Source organism: Scyliorhinus torazame, chromosome 30, assembly GCF_047496885.1.
Source record: "Scyliorhinus torazame isolate Kashiwa2021f chromosome 30, sScyTor2.1, whole genome shotgun sequence".
Classification (NCBI taxonomy): Eukaryota; Metazoa; Chordata; class Chondrichthyes; order Carcharhiniformes; family Scyliorhinidae; genus Scyliorhinus; species Scyliorhinus torazame.
In genome coordinates, this window is record NC_092736.1 from 4,573,249 (window position 1) to 4,596,114 (window position 22,866).

A 22,866-nucleotide genomic window follows, 5' to 3' on the forward strand; every position below is an offset into this window, starting at 1 on the left:
CCTCCTCCATTTGTTCTACCAACCGTGTCAGATTAAGTCTGTGCAAGGTTCCCCAGCTCCTAGCGATCTGAATCCCCAGGTATCGGAAGTTTCTTTCCACTTTCCTTAGAGGCAAGCCTTCTATCTCTCTACTCTGGTCCCCTGGATGTATCACAAATAATTCACTCTTTCCCATGTTTAGCCTATACCCCGAGAAATCCCCGAACCCCCTCAAAATTCGCATAACCTCTATCATTCCCCCCGCTGGGTCCGACACGTATAACAATAGGTCATCCGCATATAACGAGACTCGGTGTTCTTCTCCCCCTCTAATCACCCCTCTCCATTTCCTGGAGTCTCTCAACGCCATGGCCAGAGGTTCAATTGCCAACGCGAACAACAATGGAGACAGCGGGCATCCCTGTCTTGTTCCCCTATATAGTCGGAAATACTCCGATCTATGTCGACCTGTAACTACGCTTGCCGTTGGAGCCCCATAAAGAAGTCTAACCCAGCTAATAAACCCGTTCCCAAACCCAAACCTCCTTAACACTTCCCATAAATACTCCCACTCCACCCTATCAAATGCCTTCTCTGCGTCCATTACCGCCACTATCTCTGCCTCCCCCTCCACTGGGGGCATCATTATCACCCCTAATAGTCGTCGCACGTTAACATTCAGTTGTCTCCCTTTTACGAACCCTGTCTGATCTTCGTGCACCACCCCCGGGACACAGTCCTCTATCCTCGATGCCAGTACCTTTGCCAACAATTTGGCGTCCACGTTCAACAATGAAATGGGTCTATAGGACCCGCACTGCAACGGATCTTTATCCCTCTTCAAAATTAACGATATCGTCGCCTCCGACATCGTCGGGGGTAGAGTCCCCCCTTTCCTGGCCTCATTGAACGTCCTCACCATCAACGGGGCCAACAAGTCCACATATTTTCTGTAATACTCCACCGGGAACCCGTCTGGTCCTGGGGCCTTCCCTGCTGGCATGCTTCCCAGTCCCTTAATAACCTCGTCCACCCCAATCGGTGCCCCCAGGCCTACCACCCCCCGCTCCTCCACTTTCGGGAACCTCAATTGGTCCAGGAACTGCCGCATCCCCTCCTCTCCCTCTGGGGGTTGAGACCTATACAGTTCCTCATAGAAGGTCTTGAACACCTCATTTATCTTTCCTGCCCTTCGCACCGTGTCTCCCCTTTCGTCTCTAATTCCTCCTATTTCCCTCGCTGCTGCCCTCTTTCGCAATTGATGAGCCAACAGGCGACTCGCCTTTTCCCCATATTCATACCTCCTCCCCTGTGCCTTCCTCCACAGTACCTCCGCCTTTCTGGTGGTCAGAAGGTCAAATTCCGTCTGGAGTCGTCTCCTCTCCCTGTACAATTCCTCCTCCGGGGTCTCTGCAAATTCCCTATCCACCCTTAAAATCTCCCCCAGTAATCTTTCCCTTTCCTTGGCCTCTGTTTTCCTTTTGTGGGCCCCAATGGAGATCAGCTCTCCTCTGACCACCGCTTTTAGTGCTTCCCATACCACTCCCACAGGGACCTCGCCGTCGTCATTGACCTCCAGGTATCTCTCAATACACCCCCGCACTCTTGCACACACTCCCTCATCCGCCATCAGTCCCACATCTAATCGCCAGAGTGTTCTCTGCTCCCTTTCCTCTCCTAATTCCAGGTCCACCCAATGTGGGGCATGATCCGAAACCGCTATGGCTGAGTACTCGGCTTCTTCCACCCTAGAGATCAACGACCTTCCCAAAACAAAAAAATCTATCCGGGAGTACACTTTATGGACATGGGAGAAGAAGGAATACTCCCTAGCCCTAGGTCTAAGAAATCGCCATGGATCCACTCCCCCCATTTGGTCCATAAACCCCTTAAGTACCTTGGCCGCTGCCGGCCTTCTTCCGGTCCTTGAGCTGGATCTATCTAGCCCCGGGTCCAGCACCGTATTAAAGTCCCCTCCTAAAATCAAGTTTCCTACCTCCAGGTCCGGTATACGCCCCAGCATCCGTCTCATAAATCCCGCATCGTCCCAGTTTGGGGCATACACGTTAACCAACACGACCTCCATTCCCTCCAGCCTGCCACTCACCATTACATATCTACCTCCGCTATCTGCTACAATGTTCTTTGCTTCAAACGCGACCTGTTTCCCCACCAAAATGGCCACCCCTCTATTCTTTGCGTCCAGTCCTGAGTGGAACACCTGTCCCACCCATCCTTTCCTTAGCCTAACTTGGTCCGCCACCTTTAGGTGCGTCTCTTGGAGCATAACCACGTCTGCCCTTAGTCCTTTCAAATGCGCGAGCACTCGGGCCCTTTTTATCGGTCCGTTCAGGCCTCTCACGTTCCACGTGATCAGCCTCACTAGGGGGCTACCTGCCCCCCTCCCGTGTCGACTAGCCATTACCTTCTCTAGGCCAGTCCCATATCCCGCCTCCGCGCTCCCGCTCGCTCCCCCAGCGTCGCACACCATCCCCGCCCACCCACTCTTTAGCCATTTCCTTTTGGATTTCCGCAGCAGCAACCCAGTTGTCCCCTCCCCCCTTCTCCCTCCCTCCTCCCCTCCCCGCTAGATCTCTTTCTAGCTTGATTGCTCCCCCCATATTACTTCCGTAAGTCAGCTGACTTCAACTGACCCCGGCTACTCCTGCTCACTCCTCGACCTCCCCATGTGGGGAACTCCCATCTGCCTTGCGCCTGTCTTCCCGCCTTATTCTTTCTGGTGCGGGAACATCCCTTTACCTGACCCGCCTCTTATGGCGCAGCTCCCTTTCCCCTCCCCCTCCCCTTCCCCATTCTCCAACTATGTCCCGTCTTTCCCCCCTCACCGGCGCCCACATTTCCCCAATGTCTCCCCCCTTCCCTGTTTACTTCTCAATTAACTTCCACCGTAACATTATCAATAACATTTCCTGCAGCATCAGTCCCTCAGTTCCGATCCAATTTCTCTTCTTTGATGAAGGTCCATGCTTCCTCCGCCGTCTCGAAATAATGGTGTCTCTCCTGATACGTGACCCATAGTCTTGCCGGCTGCAGCATCCCGAACTTCACCTTCCTTTTATGCAACACCTCTTTGGCTCGGTTGAAGCTCGCCCTCCTTCTCGCCACCTCCGCACTCCAATCCTGGTATACCCGTACCACTGCATTCTCCCATCTGCTACTCCGCACCTTTTTAGCCCATCTCAGGACCTCTTCTCTATCCTTAAGGCGGTAAAATCGCACGATTATCGCCCTGGGTGGTTCTCCCGCTTTTGGTCTTCTCGCCGGAATCCGATTTGCCCACTCCACCTCCAAGGGGCCCGTAGGGGCCTCAGCACCCATCAGTGAGCTCAGCATCGTACTTGCGTACGCTCCACAGTCCACTCCTTCCACACCCTCAGGGAGACCCAGTATCCGAAGGTTCTTCCTTCGCGCTCCATTTTCTAGGGCTTCGATCCTTTCAGTACACTTTTTATGAAGTGCCTCGTGCGTCTGTGTCTTAACCGCCAGGCCCAGGATCTCGTCCTCAATATCTGTCACCTTCTGCTCCACCACACGGAGCTCTGTCTCCTGGGTCTTTAATGTCTCCTTGAGCCCCTCAATTGCCTGTAGCAACGGGGTCAGCACCTCCCTCTTCAGCAGCTCCACGCACCGTCTCACAATTTCATGCTCAGGCCCCCATGTCGCCTGCGCTTTCTCCGCCGCCATCTTGTACTTCTCTCTTTCTGACCCTTTGGTCGACGATTCCTCGCGCTGCAGCCGCCGCCGCCGGTTTTTTCCTCCTTCGTTTGGGGGGGACTCCCTTCTCACACGCCCCACACCGGGTTGCGTCGTCTAAAAATTCCCCGTTGAGGCTCTTAAAAGAGCCCGAAGGTCCGTCGGAGCTGGAGCCGCCGAAGCGTGCGGCTAGCTAGGCATCACCGCAACCGGAAGTCCCTTCAGTGGCCTTGATGAGGTCTTTTCACAGTTGTTCCCTCTGCTGCTAGAATTCACCTTTGATACAGGCCCTCAGGTCAGCTTGCAGCTTTAAGCTTGCCCTTCCCCCGCCTGCATGCTGGAAGAGGCCCTGTTTATCCTGTAGTTGCAGCCAAATCTTTCACTGTTTCTGCGTGTGTCTGGCAACCAAGAGACATACCCTTCCTGGGGGACACTGTCGGGGGAATATTGCCGCCTTCTTCCCACACTGGGAAATGTCAAACAAATGCCGTGGGGGCCCTGTAAAAGAGCCCAAAAGTCCGTTCCAAGCAGGAGCTGCCGAATATGCGACCTAGCTCTGCATAGCCGCACCCGGAAGTCAACCCTGGCATCTACAATAACCATTCCTGTCCCTGCTCTATCGATGTCTCCAAAATGGCCACAACATCGAAGTCCCAGGTACCAACCCATGCCGCAAGTTCACCCACCTTATTCTGGATGCTCCTGGCATTGAAGAAGACACACTTTAAACCACCTTCCTGCCTGCCGGTACACTCCTGCAACTTTGAAACCTTACTCATGACCTCACTAGTCTCAACCTCCTGTATACTGGTACTACAATTCAGGTTTCCAAGCCCCTGCTGAACTAGTTTAAACCCTCCCGAAGAGCATTAGCAAATTTCCCCCCCAGAATATTGGTACCCCTCTGGTCCAGGTGTAGACCATCCCGTTTGTAGAGGTCCCAACGACCCCAGAATGAGCCCCAATTATACAGAAATCTGAAACCCTCCCTCCTGCACCATCCCTGTAGCCACACGTTCAACTCCTCTCTCTCCCTATTCCTCATCTCGCTAGCACGTGGCACGGTTAATAACCCAGGGATAATAACTCTATTTGTCCTAGATCTAAGTTTCCACCCTAGCTCCCTGAATTCCTGCCTTACATCCCTATCCCTTTTCCTACCTATGTCGTTGGTACCTCTGTGGATCACAACTTGGGGCTGCTCCCCCTCCCCCTTAAGGATCCCGAAAACACGATCCGAGACATCACGCACCCTGGCACCTGAGAGGCAACACACCAACCGCGAGTCTCTCTCGTTCTCACAGAATCTCCTATCTATCCCCCTAACTATGGAGTCTCCAATGACTAATGCTCTACTCCTCTCCCCCTTCCCTTCTGAGCAACAGGGACAGACTCTGTGCCAGAGACCTGTACCCCATGGCTTACCCCTGGTAAGTCGTCGTCCCCAACAGTATCCAAAGCGGTATACTTGTTACTAAGGGGAACGACCACAGGGGATCCCTGTACTGACTGCTTCCTCCCAGCCTCTCTCACCGTCACCCATCTATCTTTATTCTTCGGAGTAACTACATCCCTGAAGCTTCTATCTATGACCAACTCTGCCTCCCGAATGATCCGAAGTTCATGCAGCTCCAGTTCCCTAACGCGGTTTCTGAGGAGCTGAAGATGATTTCCCACGGATGAAATCAGCAGGGACATTGACGGTGTCCCTCACCTCAAACATTCTGCAGGAGGAACATTGCACTACCTTCCCTGCCATTCCCTCTAGATTAAAAAAAGAAAAAAAAGAAAGAGCTTACCTGTTATTCACTCCCCTTCTCAGCAAGCACTCACTCAGCAACCTCTGTGCCCCGCACGATAATGCCGGAGGGAAAATAAAAGAAAAACTACTTACCAGTCATCAGCCAATCCCTTACCTGCAGGCTGTGATGTCATGGTTCAACTTCTTTCTACTTCTACCTGCCCTCGAGCCTTCCTCTTGATCTTTACAGCGGTTGGGGTTTTTTTGGTTAGGGGGGGGGGGTAGGGAGGGAAACACTGAAGAAGTGTTTGGAGTTTAAGTGTCACTTGACAACAGCTCCTCCACAAACCACCTTCAGGTTAGGGTGACCACAATGGACGTATGCAAATTTCCCCCACAACAGCCAATCAGCAGCTCCGCTCTACTGGATGCTTGTCTTCACTTGAACAGCTGGGGTTTCTTGCACAGGTACACTTTCAAGTTAGGGTGACCACAACGGACGTATGCAAATTTCCCCTGCAACAGCCAATCAGCAGCTCCACTCTACTGCCCTCTGCTGGATGCTTGTCTTCACTTGAACAGCTAGGGTCTCTTGCATAGGTACACTTTCAAGTTAGGGTGACCACAACGGACGTATGCACATTTCCCCCGCAACAGCCAATCAGCAGCTCCGCTCTACTGCCCTCTGCTGGATCAAGAGGCCTGGACTCCTCGGTTTTCTCCTGGACTGTCCTTTGAGGCTGACAGCAGCTGGCTCGTCGGGTCTGGCTTTCCTCACACCTGTTTCGGAAAGTTCTGACCAGCTATTGCTGCTGTCTTCTGGGCGACCGAAACACCGACCCATCACCCAGGCTTTAGTATTTCCGCAAATCCATTCTTTCCTTTTGGTCTGTCCATCGCCTCACCTAGTCTCTTTAGAAACGCTTTTTCCCCAGAATTAATTAGGTTTATTTCTTTACTTTAGCGGTGAGGATTTTAAAAAAAAAAATTTTACTCACACTATTTACTTCAACTACTTAGTGCTTTTAGAACCTGCATATACCGCCCCTTTGAGTCAAAACAATCCATTCAAAATGGCTGCTGTTATTGACATGTGTAAAATTATGATTGAAGTTCCTCTTGGTTCATTGCCATATCAAAATCACTTCTTAAAGTTACTTTACATTCTAGCACCCACCCTGTCATTTACTCCAATTACCACAATCACAAACCCCCCAACAGCTCGTCTTCTTTTACATAAGAAACATGGTAATTCCCGTACCAGCCTCCCCGAACAGGCGCCGGAATGTGGCGACTAGGGGCTTTTCACAGTAACTTCATTTGAAGCCTACTTGCGATTTTCATTTTTCATTTCATTTTTTCATAACCATAGAATTTACAGTGCAGAAGGAGGCCATTCGGCCCATCGAGTCTGCACCGGCTCTTGGAAAGAGCACCCTACCCAAGGTACACACCTCCACCCTATCCCCATAACCCAGTAACCCCACCCAACACTAAGGGCAATTTTGGACACAAAGGGCAATTTATCATGGCCAATCCACCTAACCTGCACATCTTTGGACTGTGGGAGGAAACCGGAGCACCCGGAGGAAACCCACGCACACACGGGGAGGATGTGCAGACTCTGCACAGACAGTGACCCAAGCTGGAATCGAACCTGGGACCCTGGAGCTGTGAAGCAATTGTGCTATCCACAAGGCTACCGTGCTGCCCCATGTTACCGAAAGAAAATATTAGCATATCTTTGCTCCCTTGACACAGAGAACCCTGCAATGGCAGTTTGAGAAATTGAATTCAATTTTAAAATATGGAAACAAAAACTGAAGTTGCTCTTTAGAGGGGGAATCTGCTCTCCTTACCCCCTCTGGCACATCCGAGGGTTCAACCCCACACCAATGTGGTTGGGTCACTGGATATTAGTGGGGTGTAGGAATCCTGGCTCTATAGTGTCTCCCTGGTGAACACCAGCTCACTCAGCAGACAGCTTGGGATCCTCCTGATCAGTACCTCAACTAGGTGAGGTCCATTGAACTGTCAAGACCAGCTCCATCAAGAGCGTTCCTGGATAAGACTTAAACAAACAGAGATATACAAAAATAACAGGAATAGAATTTTTTTTGAACTGCCTTCATTCGCCAAGTTCAATATCCAGAAATATGCTCAACCCTTGCATCTTTTCTCAATTACCCGGGAGTTTGGAGGCCTGCCGTCCCCTGTTGCAATCTCCTCAGTCAATTATGCCAACCAATCAGCAGCCTTTTCTCCTGTGGTATAAATTGTGATTGTTTGAAATTGGGTAATCTTGCATTGTTCCTGATGAGTACAAGATGAAAAACTTCAGCAACATGTATCTTTTCAGCAAAATTCAATATCCAGTGTGGGTTCAATATGCTCCCTGCCACCTAAGTGCATGTGAGTCACTGGTTTACAAAACAAACACACTTCATTTTGGGGTACTCATAAATACTGCACCCCAACATACCAAGCAAGTTAGCACTCTAAGCAGCAATCCCATCTCAAACTAACTCCAGTTCTACATTTAAAAAAAATTATTTCTACTTCCAGCTTCAGCGATAGCACACTGCGGCTCGGCTGAGAAACATAAGACCAAAAGACAGAGGAGCAGAATTAGGCCACTCGGCCCATTGAGTCTGCTCCGCCATTCAATCACGGCTGATATTTTCTCATCCCCATTCTCCTGCCTTCTCCCCATAACCCCTGATCCCCTTGTTGATCAAGAACCTATCTCTATCTTAAAGACACTCAGTGATTTGGCCTCCACAGCCTTCTGCGGCAAAGAGTTCCACAGATTCACCACCCTCTGGCTGAAAAAATTCCTCCTCATCTCCATTTTAACAGATCGTCCCTTCAGTCTGAGATGGTGTCCTCTGCTTCTAGTTTTTCCCACAAGTGGAAACATCCTCTCCACGTCCACTCTATCCAGGCCTCGCAGTATCTTGTACGTTTCAATAAGATTCCATCTCATCCTTCTAAAATCCAACGAGTACAGACCCAGAGTCCTCAAACGTTCCTCAAACATACAGCAGAAACTTGCATTCCGAGGGTCACCTAGTTTGTCCACAGTTTCACACACCTGCCAAAGGACGCATCTATCTTCTAATATCCATCTTTGCATGTTTCAGATTGGACTGAAGATGGCAAACTGCATTCCTGTGCGCCAGTCTTGGAGATACTACATTGGTGGCAGCTAATTGAGAATGTCACACACACCCTCGTGGGTCTCTGAGTTGCGAAGAGTTGGTCTAATTGTGTCTTTCCTGATCTTACCCAGGGCGAGGGTCGGGATTGGGGCGACAGGGTGCGCAGTGGTTAGCACTGCTGCCTCACAGCTCCAGGGACCTGGGTTCAATTCTGACCTCGGGTCACTGTCTGTGTGGAGTTAGCACCTTCTCCCAGTGTCTGCGTGGGTTTCCTCCGGGTGCTCCGGTTTCCTCCCACAGTCCAAAGATGCACAGGTTAGGTGGATTGGCCATGCTAAATTGCCCCTTAAGTGGCCAAAAAGGTTAGGTGGGGTCACTGGGATAGGGTGGGGGCGTGCGACTGGGTAGGTTTCTCTTTCGAAAAGTCTGTGATAACTCGATGGGCTGAATGGCCTCCTTCTGCACTGTAGTGATTCTATGAATTGGTCTTTGGTGTCCCTATGTTAAGGGCAGGGAAATGGGGCAGATTTTTGAACTGGCTCTCTGGTTTTGGAGAGTGCACGGGGTCAGACTGGTTGGAGCTTAGTTGCGAACCTCACTCTCCTTATGAATGGGCAGCCCGCCAATATTCACATGGGCCAAGCTGCCCAAAATTAGCAAGACCCTAACGTGCTCCAGTAGGCAAGAAGGAGAATAACTGTTTGATCAGGTGATCTATCACCATCTGAAAGAAATGACATTGCATTCACTGCACAGAAATACACCTTTCCACCCATCAACGGTGGTGTTCATGCTCCACATTATTCTCCTTCTTCATTCACGCTATCAATGTATCTTCTATCCCATTCTCCCTCATATCTTTATCCAACTTCACCATAACTAATCCATGGCATTCACCTCAACCCCTCCACGTGGCAGCAAGTTCGAATCCTGCTCTGGGAGAAAATGCTCGCAGGGATTGTGATTTTTCAGTATTTGCAGGGTTCCTGCATCCCCCAGCAACGCACCTCCCTCCTTTTCACTCGGATGCAGATTGCAAATGGTTTGAAATTGTGCTGAGACCCTTTGGGCGAGGCAGAGCTCCCCCGCGGCCTGCCCCAACCCCCCCCCCCCCCCCCCCCTAGGAAACCGCAGCAGAAAGAGAGCGCTTTCAGAAGCTGATGGGACGTCTAAGTGATATCAGAGCAGATGAGTCCTGTCAAAGGGATCAAGAGGACAGCAACCTGACAGTAATCTTCTTCCAGTCCCTACACAACGTCATTCTGGTCACAGTCTCACGCCAGCAGCTCAGAGGCCAGTGATCCGGGTTAATATGCAGCTATTGATACCATGATGGAAAAATAGAAGTACAAAAGCTGTCCTTGACCTCTGACCTTCTTTAAAGCACATTTATCAATACTCATAAAAGATGAGTGACTGGAGTTTTTTTAAAAATCGAACAAAATTTAATTATTTATGTATGTGTTTGATAAATCATTAGCATCAGTATGTCTAAATTATCCTTGAATTACATTTTAGTGACTCAACTTCCTAAAGAGGAATTCATTATCTGTGAACGTTCGGAGGTCACAAAAGGTGCTATAGAAATGCAAACTCTTGCTTCCTTTAACACACCACCTCACTGGACTCTCCTTACTGGAATTGAAATCCGTTGTCTTCTCCGAAGCTTTTTGCCAGCAGCAAGTTTTAAATATTCACCTTTTCTTTTGGACGTTAATCCTGCATCAAGCTCAAATTTAATGGTCTACGGACACTGCTGGAACTCTGGAAAATTGGTCAGCACGCACATCCGTAGACCCCCTAGAGTGCAGGTGGTGGTCATTCGGGCCATCGAGTCTACACTGACCCTCCGAAAGAGGAGCCTACCTCGACCCACTCCCCCCCCCCCCCCCCATCCTATCTCCGTAACCCCACCCAATCTGCACACTTTTGGACATCAGTCAGGTGTGGGTCGGGCTGGGCTGTGACAAGCAGGCTTGGGATTCCTGCTCACGTTCACTGCGATATTCCGTTAATGCCAGAATCGGCAGGGAGGGCTGCTAAAGACGCGGCAGGTTTAATCTAGCTGGGTAGTGGGTGAGATTGGAAAGGATGAGGGTTTTATTCCTTGCCAGATTTTATTCTCGACTGAATCCCAACCCATTACTGTGCAATTCCTGCCCGGAAAGTGGGATTAAAGTTACTCCCTAATGTCCATCTTCATGCAGAGGAAGATTCTCCCAGTGCCCGGGGAATTGTCTACATCTCCCATAAAGGTCAACATTTGATCGTTTATTTTTTAAATGTTGAATTTGGCTCTGACAAAGAGTCATCCAGACTCGAAACGTTCGCTCCCTTCTCCATCCACAGAGGCTGTCAGACCTGCTGAGATTGTCCAGCATTTCTCTGCTTTTGTTTCAGATTCCAGCCTCCGCAGTAATTTGCCTTTATCTGGCTTTTTCTCACATGTTTCCTCAAGGTTTGGAGTGTGCAGATCTTCGCAACATGCGGTGAGAGGTCTTACAGATAAAGTGATAAGCTGACACATTAAATCCAGAATAGTGCAATGGTGTCAGTGTGTGGGTTTAAGAAGCTGTTATATCACACAGTACACCTGTACACACAGCTGCTGGATCAGTTACACTGTCAGCAATTCACAAATCACAGCCAGATTTAAACCAAGCCTTCTGACAGTTATCTCTTTCATATCCCAGTCGTACATCAAGTTGCCGACCTGGAAATGAGAACTCTGGAATCCTGACGAATAGTTACAAACACATCGGAATGCACTGGACTGGGACACAGTCATTTTTCACACTCACGACACAGCTGCAAAACCATTAACAGCATGAACCCTCAGCAGATAACCTGGTTTATTGAGAAACTGGGATGATTTGCTGAAATCAGAAAGGATGAGCTGATCGATTGTCACCTACATCAGTGGTCCACTTGGACCATCAAACTCTCAATGGTGATTTCCATCCACTCTCTCTCCTGCTCCCCAGACCCCTCTCTCTTTCAGGTAAACATCACATTCCACTCCGAAAGAGGTGAGCAGGTGAAGGGAATCAAGAAGCCAGGTGTCACCAAGCTTGGGATTCGCAAACCAGTTCATTTTAGGAGGGAGGGTGAGGCTGATGGAGATGAAGGAATGCCGCACATTGAGATCCTGATAGAGAATGAGTGAGTTGAGTGTTGGATCTCTATTCCGCACATTGAGATCCTGATAGAGAATGAGTGAGTTAAGTGTTGGATCTCTATTCCGCATATTGAGATCCTGATAGAGAATGAGTGAGTGGAGTGTTGGATCTCTATACCAACAGAGCAAGAACGAAGAACATGTACAAAGGCTGTATTTAAATGTCAGGAAGAACAAATTCAGGGAACCACTCAAACCAAATTTTTTTAAAGGGTACAGTATTCCAAATCCAAAGTCACATAACACCAGTTCCAAGTATCTTTTATACATTTAGCCAGTTCATAGAATCATAGAATCCCTACAGTGCAGAAGAACATTTGGCCCATCGAGTCTGCACCGACCCTCTGAAAGAGCACCCTACCTTGGCGCACTCCCATATCCCTGTAACCCCACCTAACCTGCGTATCCCTAGACACAAAGGAGCAATTTAGCGTGGCCAATCCACCTAACCTGCACATCTTTGGACTGTGGGAGGAAACCGGAGCACCCGGAGGAAACCCACGCAGACATGGGGAGAACGTGCAGACTCCACAGTGACCCGAGGCCGGAATTGAACCCGGGTCCTGGCACTGCGAGGCAGCAGTGCTAACCAACCATAAAGGTTCATAGAACCGTACAGTACCAGAGGGGATCATGTTCATCGTCATGTCTGTGATGGCTCTTTTAAAGAGCGATCCAAACCATCCCACTCTCTTTCCCCATAACCCGGCAGGATTTTTCCTCTTTTATCTGATTCCACTTTTGAGTGTTATTATTGAGCTTGTTTTCACCTCTATTTCAGGAATCACGTTCCAGATCACAGCTCGCTGTGCAAAATAAAAAAATCCTCGCCTCCACTTCGGTTAATTATCTTAAATCTGTGTCCCCGGGTGACTGACTCTTTGGCCAGTGGACATTTACTTTACTTTATCAAGAACCTTCATAATTTGGAACTCAATAATATCTCCCTTTAGTCTTCTCTGCTTTGAGGAGGAGGATCCTCGATTCACTGAAGTCCTGTAACCATTGTATTTAATCCCCTCTGCATCATCGCAAGTCCTTGACATCCTTCCCAAGTCTGGTGCCCAAAATTTGTTTGGGTCCATTCATGGGATGCGGGCATTTATTCCCCATCCCTAATCACCCTTGAACTGAGTGGCTTGCTCGGAGTCAACCGCACTGCAATAGATCCAGAATCACCTGTGGGCCAGACCAGGTGAGGAGAGCAGATTTCCTTCGCTAACGAACCAGAACATTGGCAATGCTTTCATGATCACCGTTAGCCTTTTAATTCCAGATTCTCTTTCCATAGAACTCAAATTTCACCATCTGCCGTGGGATTCGAACCTGGGTCCGCAGAGCTGTACCCGTGGCCTCTGCATTACTAGTCCAGTGACAATACCACTGTGCCACTGTGTCCCCCGAGTTGGATACAATACTCCAGCTGAGGTGAGACAGTGATTTACGAAGGTTTCATACAGTTTCCCTGCGATTTTACTCCATGCCTATTTATAAAGACCACAATTCCATGTGCATCTGACGTCAAGAATGCTTTAAGTTCATGTCGACCCATATAGAACAGCGATATGGGGGTGAGGGGGGTGGAGGTGGGGGGCTGCTTACCAGGCTTTGAACAAACCTGCTAATTCTGCAGACTTGCATGCTGGGGGATAATTACCTTTTAGAGAAGATTTAATCGTCACAGCGATCGGAACAAGCCGCTGCAAATCAAGAGGGCTAAGGGTAGGATTTCTGACTGGGAGGAGTTACAGATGGACATTTAATCCTCTGTTCAGTTGGTGTCTTTTTGCCATTAGAATTATTTCATACAAACTCACACGATAACTAGTTCTGCCTCCAGCTGATATCATTAATTATTACTGGATGGGTAGCTTTCACATGCGAGCAGAGGAGATTTTGTTCATCCAATTTTTAACGAACCCAGGTAACATGTAATCTCTCACATTTGGCCACCTCATATTTCTTACTCTGATAATGTCACAACAGTTCTCTCTTTGAGTTTGTTTTCACTCTTCCATGAGTGTACTGGGGAGACCAAGACCACACGAATCTTGCTCGGAGACTGGTCTAGAATGTTCAAAACACCAAAGAAGGACGAGAAGGCCTGGTGTTTTCTCTGCAGCATTTAGGAGTGAAGTATAGACACAATCCTCTCCACTATCTGTATCCAATTCTGCACGAGTACAGTCTGGTAGCCAGTATAGAGTTGGTGCCCCATTGCAGCGATTACCTCATCCATCCCATTGGTCCTGAATTCTGATGTTAGTGCTAGTCAGTGAATAATCCTATCACTGACCATTAAATCCCAATTTTCCCTCCGTTGTCCTAACAATCTCCCAATGAATTGGTATAATTCCACTGGCATCATTCACACACTGATAATGGCTACATCGTCCACTCATCGGGCACAGAAGGAAATTTGATAGTGGCGTTTAACATCACCAAACGTTAAAAGAGAATAATGCTAGAAGAATCTGCTTCGAATGGCGGAGGCGCAAATAACTGGAAGGCACAGATTTCGGGTGATTGGCAGAAGAATCAGAAGCGACATATCATAGAATTTACAGTGCAGAAGGAGGCCATTCGGCCCATCGAGTCTGCACCGGCTCTTGGAAAGAGCACCCTACCCAAGGTCAACACCTCCACCCTATCCCCATAACCCAGTAACCCCACCCAACACTAAGGGCAATTTTGGTCACTAAGGGCAATTTATCATGGCCAATCCACCTAACCTGCACATCTTTGGACTGTGGGAGGAAACCGGAGCACCCGGAGGAAACACACGCACACACGGGGAGGATGTGCAGACTCCACACATACAGTGACCCAAGCCGGAATCGAAAGGGGTGTAAATTGTAGAGATATGGGGAAAGAACAGGGCGGTAGGACTATCTGGATTGCCCTTCAAAAGAGCCGGAAAGACCTGCTGAATTGGATGGCCTCTTTCGTTGCTGTATTATTCTATCATTCTATGAATGCTTCTTTCGTCATTCTTCATGTGTGACCTCAATCAATTTTAAGACATTTTGACAATTTCAATTCGGCAACAGTTGAGCAAAGAGGCACACACTGAGAGCCCATGATAAATATTAAAGGAGTGACAATCAATCAAACTGACTATTCTCCATTATAAAACAAAATGACATTTTGCCACTTCTAATGTGTGACACTTACTAAGTGATCTGATAAATTAGGCTTTGGACAGGGTATCTCTCCTGGAATCAATGTTCAAGGGTATTTATGGCGACATGATGAATAGTTACACCTGGCTCCACTTGCAGTATAATTACTCTGAATTTTGACTATCAGTAGCCATTAATAACATGTGGCCAGAGATTTCTTCATAATGTTACATTTATCCGGAACCTGCCTGTGGGATCAATGTAATAAATGCATAAATTTCGAGCTAATAGGAAGCAATCCTTCTGGATTAAAACTGATCAGTCAGTTTTCTGGTCAGAAATTTGGGAAGGTAGTAACTCATGTTCCTGTATCATGCTGTATTTTAGTTTCAAACACAAAGGTCAAATAATTAGAGTCATAGAATCATAGAGCACAGAAACGCCCCCTCGGCCCATCACATCTGTGCTGGTCAAAAACAACCACCTAACTATTCTGATCCCATTTCCCAGCACTGGGCCCATAGCCGTGTCTGCCCTGGGATCGCAAGCGCACATCTAAATACTTCTGAAATGTTCTGAGGGTCTCTGCCTCCACCCCCCCTTCAGGCAGCGAGTCACAGACTCCCACCCCTCTCTGGGTGAAAAGGTTTTTCCTCACATCCCCTCTAAACCTCCTGCCCCTCACCTTAAATCTCTGTCCCCTGGTCATTGATCCCTCCACCAAGGGGGGAAGTTACTTCCTGTCTACTCTATGCCCCTCATAATTTTATACATCTCAATCATGTTCCCCATCAGTCTCCTCTGCTCCAAGGAAAACAATCCCAGTCTATCCAATCTCTCTTCATAACTAAAACTCTCCAGCCCAGGCAACATCCTGGTAAATCTCCTCTGCACCCTTTCCAGTGCTATCACATCCCTCCTGTAATGTGGATTCCAGAACTGCTCACAATACTCTAGCTGTGGCCTAACTAACATTTTATACAGTTCCAGTATAACCTCCCTGATCTTAAATTTTATGCCTTGGCTAATAAAGGCAAGTATACCATTTGCCGTCTTAGCCACTGTACCCACCTGCTCTGCTACCTGAAGGGACCGGTCAACATGCACACCAAGGTCCCTCTGATCCTTGGTGCTTCCCCGTTTATCATGTATTCCCTGGCCTTGTTTGTCCTGCCCAAGTGCATCATTATTATCCGGAATGAATTCCATTTGCCACTGATCAGCCCACCTGACCAGCCCGTCTATATCCTCCTGTAATCGGAGGCGATCCTCCTCAATATTTACCACCCCACCAATTTTTGTATCATCCACAAACTTACTGATTAACCCTCATGTCTAAATTATTTATATAAACCACAAACAGCAAGGGCCCAACTCTGATCCCTGCGGGACCGCACTGGACACAGGCTTCCAGTCAGGAAAACACCCCTCGCCCATCACCCTCTGCTTCCTGCCACTCAGCCAATGTTTGCTCCAATTTGCCAAATTTCCTTAGATCCCGTGGGCTCTTACCGTCGCTAACAGTCTCCCATATGGGACCTGAACAAAGTCTTGCTGAAATCCAAGTGGCCTACGTCAAATGCATTTTCCTCACCTACACACCTGGTCACCTGTTCGAAAAACTCAATCAAGTCGGTCAGACATGACCTCCCCTTAACCAAACCATGCTGACTGTTCTGGATTAATCGCTGCCTCTCCAAATGCAGAATAATTCTGTCTCTCAGAATTTCTCCCAATAGTTTCCCCATCATGAGATTAGACTGATTGGCCTGTAGTTTCCTGGTTTATTCCTTCCTCCCTTCTTGAATAATGGCACCACATTGACTATCCTCCAGTCCGCCGGCACCTTTCCGGTGGCCAGAGAGGAATTGAAAATCATTGCCAGCGCCCCTGCTATTTCCTCAACAGCCTGGGATACATTTCATCCGGCCCTGAAGATTTGTCTACCTTTAAGCCTGCCAACTATTTCACAACAAAGCTAGTTGCACATAAAACAAAGATTTGCATTTACATAGTGCCTTAATCTCAAGATGTCACAAAGCACGATACAGCCAGTTTTCCTGTTTACAGCACTGTGGCTGGGCGGATTGCAGTGGTTCATTATCACTGTCATAATATACACCACTATATCATGGTGCAGACACACACACTGATGGACACACAGCGGGACCAATCAACACACACAACACCGCAGCCAATCACCAGCTAGAGCACAATCACTATAAAATCAGAGTTCCCGCTCATTCGAACTGCAGCCCCCTCAGAGCTCACAGCCTGCAGCACAGATCTTCACCATGTGCTGAGTGCATAGACTGGTTAGGACAAGGCATAGGTCTTTAGTTCAATCTAATATCGTGTTAACCCACAGTGAATGTATGTTCAACAGTTTCTAACTTAATAAAATAGTGTTGTATTATTTTAAGTGTTGGTGACCTGTATGTGTTCCATGGATCCAGAGCACCCTACACATCAATCACCTTTCTCAAGGACAATTAAGGATGGGAATCAAATGCTGACCTCACCAGAAAGGCCCAACTCACGTGAAAGCATTTGTTTAAAAAAATGATCGAGTAACGGGTGCAAAGTTCCGATCTGCCGTGCATTAGGAGGCAGCACCTTTTCAAGAGCCTAAGTGGAGACATGTCTTCAGATGAAGAGCAGAAAAATTTGGGGGCAAAAGTGAATTTGAACGAGGCTGTCTCTGCTGGTATCTCACATAAACACACTGTGCACAAAGTTATTTGCGAGCTGTCAAACAAAAAAGCGACAAAGCCCAAATGTTGCTAAGTAGCTGTTCATTGGTGTCTGGCATTCTGTGACACAGCAGCCTGATCTGAATTTAAGTCTGTAATAAGCTAAATCCACTATGAAAGAAAGACAAAAAAAGGTCAATGACTTGAACAAACTAATTACTCTGCCAGAGAACAGTGTCTGTTATTACCATATGGTACAAAGCTTGGCCTCTAGAGAGAGAGAGAGAGAGAGAGGATCGTCTACGCTAATCCTTGTACTAATTGTTTTTATTACACAAACAGATCTTTGGGTCCTTCTGTTTTTCTCCCCTCCTCTTCTGCAAATGCTAATTGGTTCAGAGGGTGCGTACAAACCCAGACGGCACTGTTACCCTACGCCACAGGGACTGTAGCAGTTTTAGAAGGTGGATCACCACCACGTTTTCACAGGCAATTAGGGATGGACAATAAATGCTGACCTAGCCAGAAACACCCGCATTCCGTGAAAGAATTTTGAAAAAGTGGCCGACACATGCAAGCCTGGATATTGAACTCAGGAGACTATTTGACTGGAGAGGCCATCAGAACCCAACTCAATCCTTTTTGCTCACATTATCCACACACACACTTTACAGCGGAGGTCACAGAATGTTAGTCAGCAGCAAAAATGCTGACTGATTATTCCCCTCTGTAACCCCGTGAGACAGGGGTTCATTGTACCAGCAATTCAGCACAGACTATTGATTGAACCAACCTCAGAGGAGATCCTCATAGTTTAGCCATCCGACTGAAATTTCTCCTTCTGGGCTCTCCCACTCACGATATACTCAGCAGCTTTCCAACGTGAATCATTCCTTTTTGGGAACCCTATTGATCTGCCTTTCATGCCCCGGGTGTGAATCAGTACAGGTCTAAGCAGGGAAATTCAGCGTCAGTCACTTGGGTTAGCACAGATTGATACAGAAGGCAGCCAGTTAGCCCACCGTGACTGTTCTGTCTTTGGTGAAGCTATCCAATTAGTCAAATTGCTTCCTCCCGCCCTATAGCACAGCAATTTTTTCTTTAAGTCTTTGTCCAATTCCTTTTCAATAGTTGCTACTGAATCGGTTTCTCTCACACTTCCAGCTCACAACTCAGTGTAAAATGTTTCCTCAATTCCAAAGTCACCATCACGTGAAAGGCATTTCCTTAAGGTGGTCAGTGAGCTAAGAACTTTTGTCTGTGTGTGTGTGTGGAACAGTGGTTAGCACTGTTGCTTCTCAGCGCCAGAGTCCCAGATTCGATTCCCGGCTTGGGTCACCGTCTGTGCAAAGTCTGCACATCCTCCCAGTGTGTGCGTGGGTTTCCTCCGGGTGCTCCGGTTTCCTCCCACAAGTCCCGAAAGACGTGCTGTTAGGTGAATTGGACATTCTGAATTCTCCCTCTGTGTACCTGAACAGGCGCTGGAATGTGGCGACTAGGGGCTTTTCACAGTAACTTCATTGCCGTGTTAATGTAAGCCTACTTGTGACAATAAAGATTATTATTTATAACAAAACGACTGAAATTTACTTGGGTAAAAGTGATAAAGATATTGTCTAAAGTACAGGTACAAAGGTTTTTTGCTTATTTTTTCATGAGATGTAGAGCTGGCTAGGTCAGCATTTCTTGCCCATCCCTAATTGCCCTCGAGAAGGTGGCAGTGAGCCACTTTCTTGAATCACTGCAGTCCATATGGTATAGATCTACCCACAATGCTGTGAGGGAACAGTAGGGCTGTTTCTGGTGGGGATACACCCACAATGCTGTTACAAAGACTAACATGCAGATAAAGGAAAAAGATACTGAAAGATGAGATTTCAAATCGGTCTCTGTGAGATATTGTTGTGGGCTCTTACTCAAATTCCTTCTTTCTGAAGTAAAGGGGTTGAAACTTGAGATTCTCTTCAGCGGCTGCGACGGCTTCTGCCGTCAACCGGTCGTTTTTTGTCTTTTTCAGGAAGGTTCAGTAGGTTTTTGGGATTAAGAGAATATTTCCTATTCCTTACTAAATCAGCAGTTTCAGCACTTTAGCCTGGACTTTTTTGGCAGAACTGCAATTGATTTCTTAAAACCTTCTTCTTTGTCCTCCCTTGGCCAAGAGCCCTCTCTGAAGTTGTTTCTCAGAGTTCTTCCAGGGGTGCTGTGCACAAAATGGCTGTTATCAAAAACTTTGTACAGTTCCAAAACTTAAAACAGCTGCTATGCTAATTTCGATGAAGCATTGTTCAACCAAGCAAAGAAGTTATGATGATGAACTTCTTTGAGGCCCCTCCCCGTCTCCTGTTCTCTCAGAAGTAAAACGGTATTTCAAATCTTTTAGAATTCAATTGATGTTCTCCGGGAGAAAGGGAGGGGGGGGGGGGGGGCTTTGTATTTCTGATGTGTCTTCATAGCCAGCTCTAGAGATGAGAGTCTTATGAGCTTTGAATAAACACTGGAAGATGCCACGTTGTCTGTCCATACTTCCATTTTGAAAAAGGCTTCTAAAGTCGATGTCAAGGTTTGTAAATGGAAATATGTAACTTTGAAAGAGTTGTCCTTGAAGCCTTCAAGATCAGAATTACACATTTGTGACACCCGTCTAAAATCTTGGTTATCATTCCTTTTGCCACTGGAAACTGTTGCACCTTATTTACTCCACGGGTGCTGCCTCGCAACGAAGGGATCCAGGTTTGGTTCCGGCCTTGGGTGACTGTGTGGTGTTTGCACTTTCTCCCCGTCTGCATGGGTTTCCACCGGATGCTCCGGTTTCCTCCCACAGTCCAAAGATGTGCAGGGTAGGTAATTTGCCATGTTGAAATTACCCCTTTGTGTCCACAAAGGTAAGTGCGTTTAAGGGGATAGGGCAGGGTCAAGGGCCTAGGTAGGGAGCTCTTCCAGAGGATCAGTGCAGAATCGATGGGCCAAATGGCCTCCTCCTGCACTGTAGGGATTCTCTGGAAAAAACACTCGTGATCTTGAGCCTATCAAATCTCTTCTCAGCCTCTCTGCTTTTGAAATGAAATGAAATGAAAATCGCTTATTGTCACGAGTAGGCTTCAATGAAGTTACTGTGAAAAGCCCCTAGTCGCCACATTCCAGCGCCTGTTCGGGGAGGCTGGTACAGGAATTGAACCGTGCTGCTGGCCTGCCTTGGTCTGCTTTAAAAGCCAGTGATTTAGCCTAGTGAGCCAAACCAGCCCCTTTTGAGGAGAGAGCATAGGTCAAGCTTCTCATAACTGATGATCCTCATCTCTGGTGATAGCCTAGCAAATCTCTGAACCCATATTCTAAGTACGAAGTCTTACAACACCAGGTTAAAGTCCAACAGGTTTGTTTCGATGTCACTAGCTTTCGGAGTGCTGCTCCTTCCTCCTTCCATATTCTAAGACCTTGACATCCCTCTGAAAGTGCAGTGTCCAAAATTGAATACTATGACACCATTTAAGGCCTAATTGGTGTTTTATAAAGTTTTAGCGTAACTTCATTGCTTTTATGTTAATAAAGTTAAGGATCCCATATCCATTTTAGTTGCCTTTTTAACTTGTCCCACCACTTCAAAGACCAGGGGCTGAATATTACAGAGGGTGGTGTCGGGTGAGGAGGGGTGTGATGTCCCTTGTATAGTTTTCCAAGATAGCTAAAAGACGTAGAGCTGACAAAGAACATCAAGCTATGTATTTAAAACAAAGCTAGATTATTTTACACTACTTTAAATGGTTTGCACACTCTACTAAGTAATAGGTAATAAAACAAAAGTATTAAATCTATGCTACAGAAATCTATAATGTCTTTCTAATGCAACTAACACTATCTCAACCTCTCACTATCCTCCTTAAACTTCTCCCAGAATGCTTCGAGGTGCAGCCTTTTATAAGACTACTCAGTGATGCCATCTAGTGTTGAGATACATGAAAATCATCTTGTTAGCCCTTTACACTCCTTACATTATACATATCATTACAGGGAGGGGGGAGGGGGTTGTTGGGGCTGGTTTAGCACAGTGAGCTAAACAGCTGACTTGTAATGCAGAACAAGGCGGGTTCAATTCCCGTACCAGCCTCCCCGAACAGGCGCCGGAATGTGGCGACTAGGGGCTTTTCACAGTAACGTCATTGAAGCCGACTTGTGACAATAAGCGATTATTATTATTATTATTCCTCCAGCCCCGGAAGAAGGAAAGTAAGTCGGAAATTGAATAACTTTAAATAAGTCTGTCCTTGGCCTGAATTACCGATGAGTGGGACTTCAGCCCCTCAGTGCAAGCCCCTCATCCCGGACCCGGCCGGCAGCCCTGCAGACTCAGCAGCGCCAGAAGAGAATAGTGGACTTTGCTGTGATTGCAAGTAGGCCCACAAGGAGTGTCAAGGACGGCCAAGGTGAATCCAGTGTTTCATGGGTGGGGAGGGATTGGGCACCGAAGGAAGGGGGTGAGGGAGGCGGTGGGGGATGGGGTTTGGCAGCCAGGTGGGAAGGCACAAAGTTAGAAGGGGGAGTTACAATCATAGGGCCATTGGTGCATACAGGACCATCCCCTTCCATCCCGCCCCTCGCCAAATCTGCTGCAAAATAGCCTTCCCGCTCTCGCTCACCTTCCACTGCATTAGAGGCAGATTAAGTGCTTAATTGCCACTTAATTGAGCAGTTAAGGAGCTCAATAGGCTAAGGGTTGGCAGCAGAGAGGGCTCCTTACCCACCCCCCTGTATAATGGGGACTGGGTCCTTACCCACCCAACCCCACTTAACCTGCCGAAAACACACCCAGCCGGGGGGCACTAAAATCCAGCCCCAGGTCTTTTTGTTTTCAAATTGTATCATTTTGTGGATATAAAGTACACTTTTTAATTTTAGTAACCACTGCTAGGGTTTGCTACATAGAACATAGAACATAGAAAATACAGCACAGAACAGGCCCTTCGGCCCACGATGTTGTGCCGAACCATTGTCCTAGATTAATCATAGATTATCATTGAATCTACAGTGCAGAAGGAGGCCATTCGGCCCCCTGAGTCTGCACCAGCTCTTGGAAAGAGCACCCTACCCAAACTCAACACCTCCACCCAACACCAAGGGCAATTTGGACATTAAGGGCAATTTATCATTGGCCAATTCACCTAACCCGCACATCTTTGGACTGTGGGAGGAAACCGGAGCACCCGGAGGAAACCCACGCAGACACGGGGAGGACGTGCAGACTCCGCACAGACAATGACCCAAGCCGAAATCGAACCTGGGACCA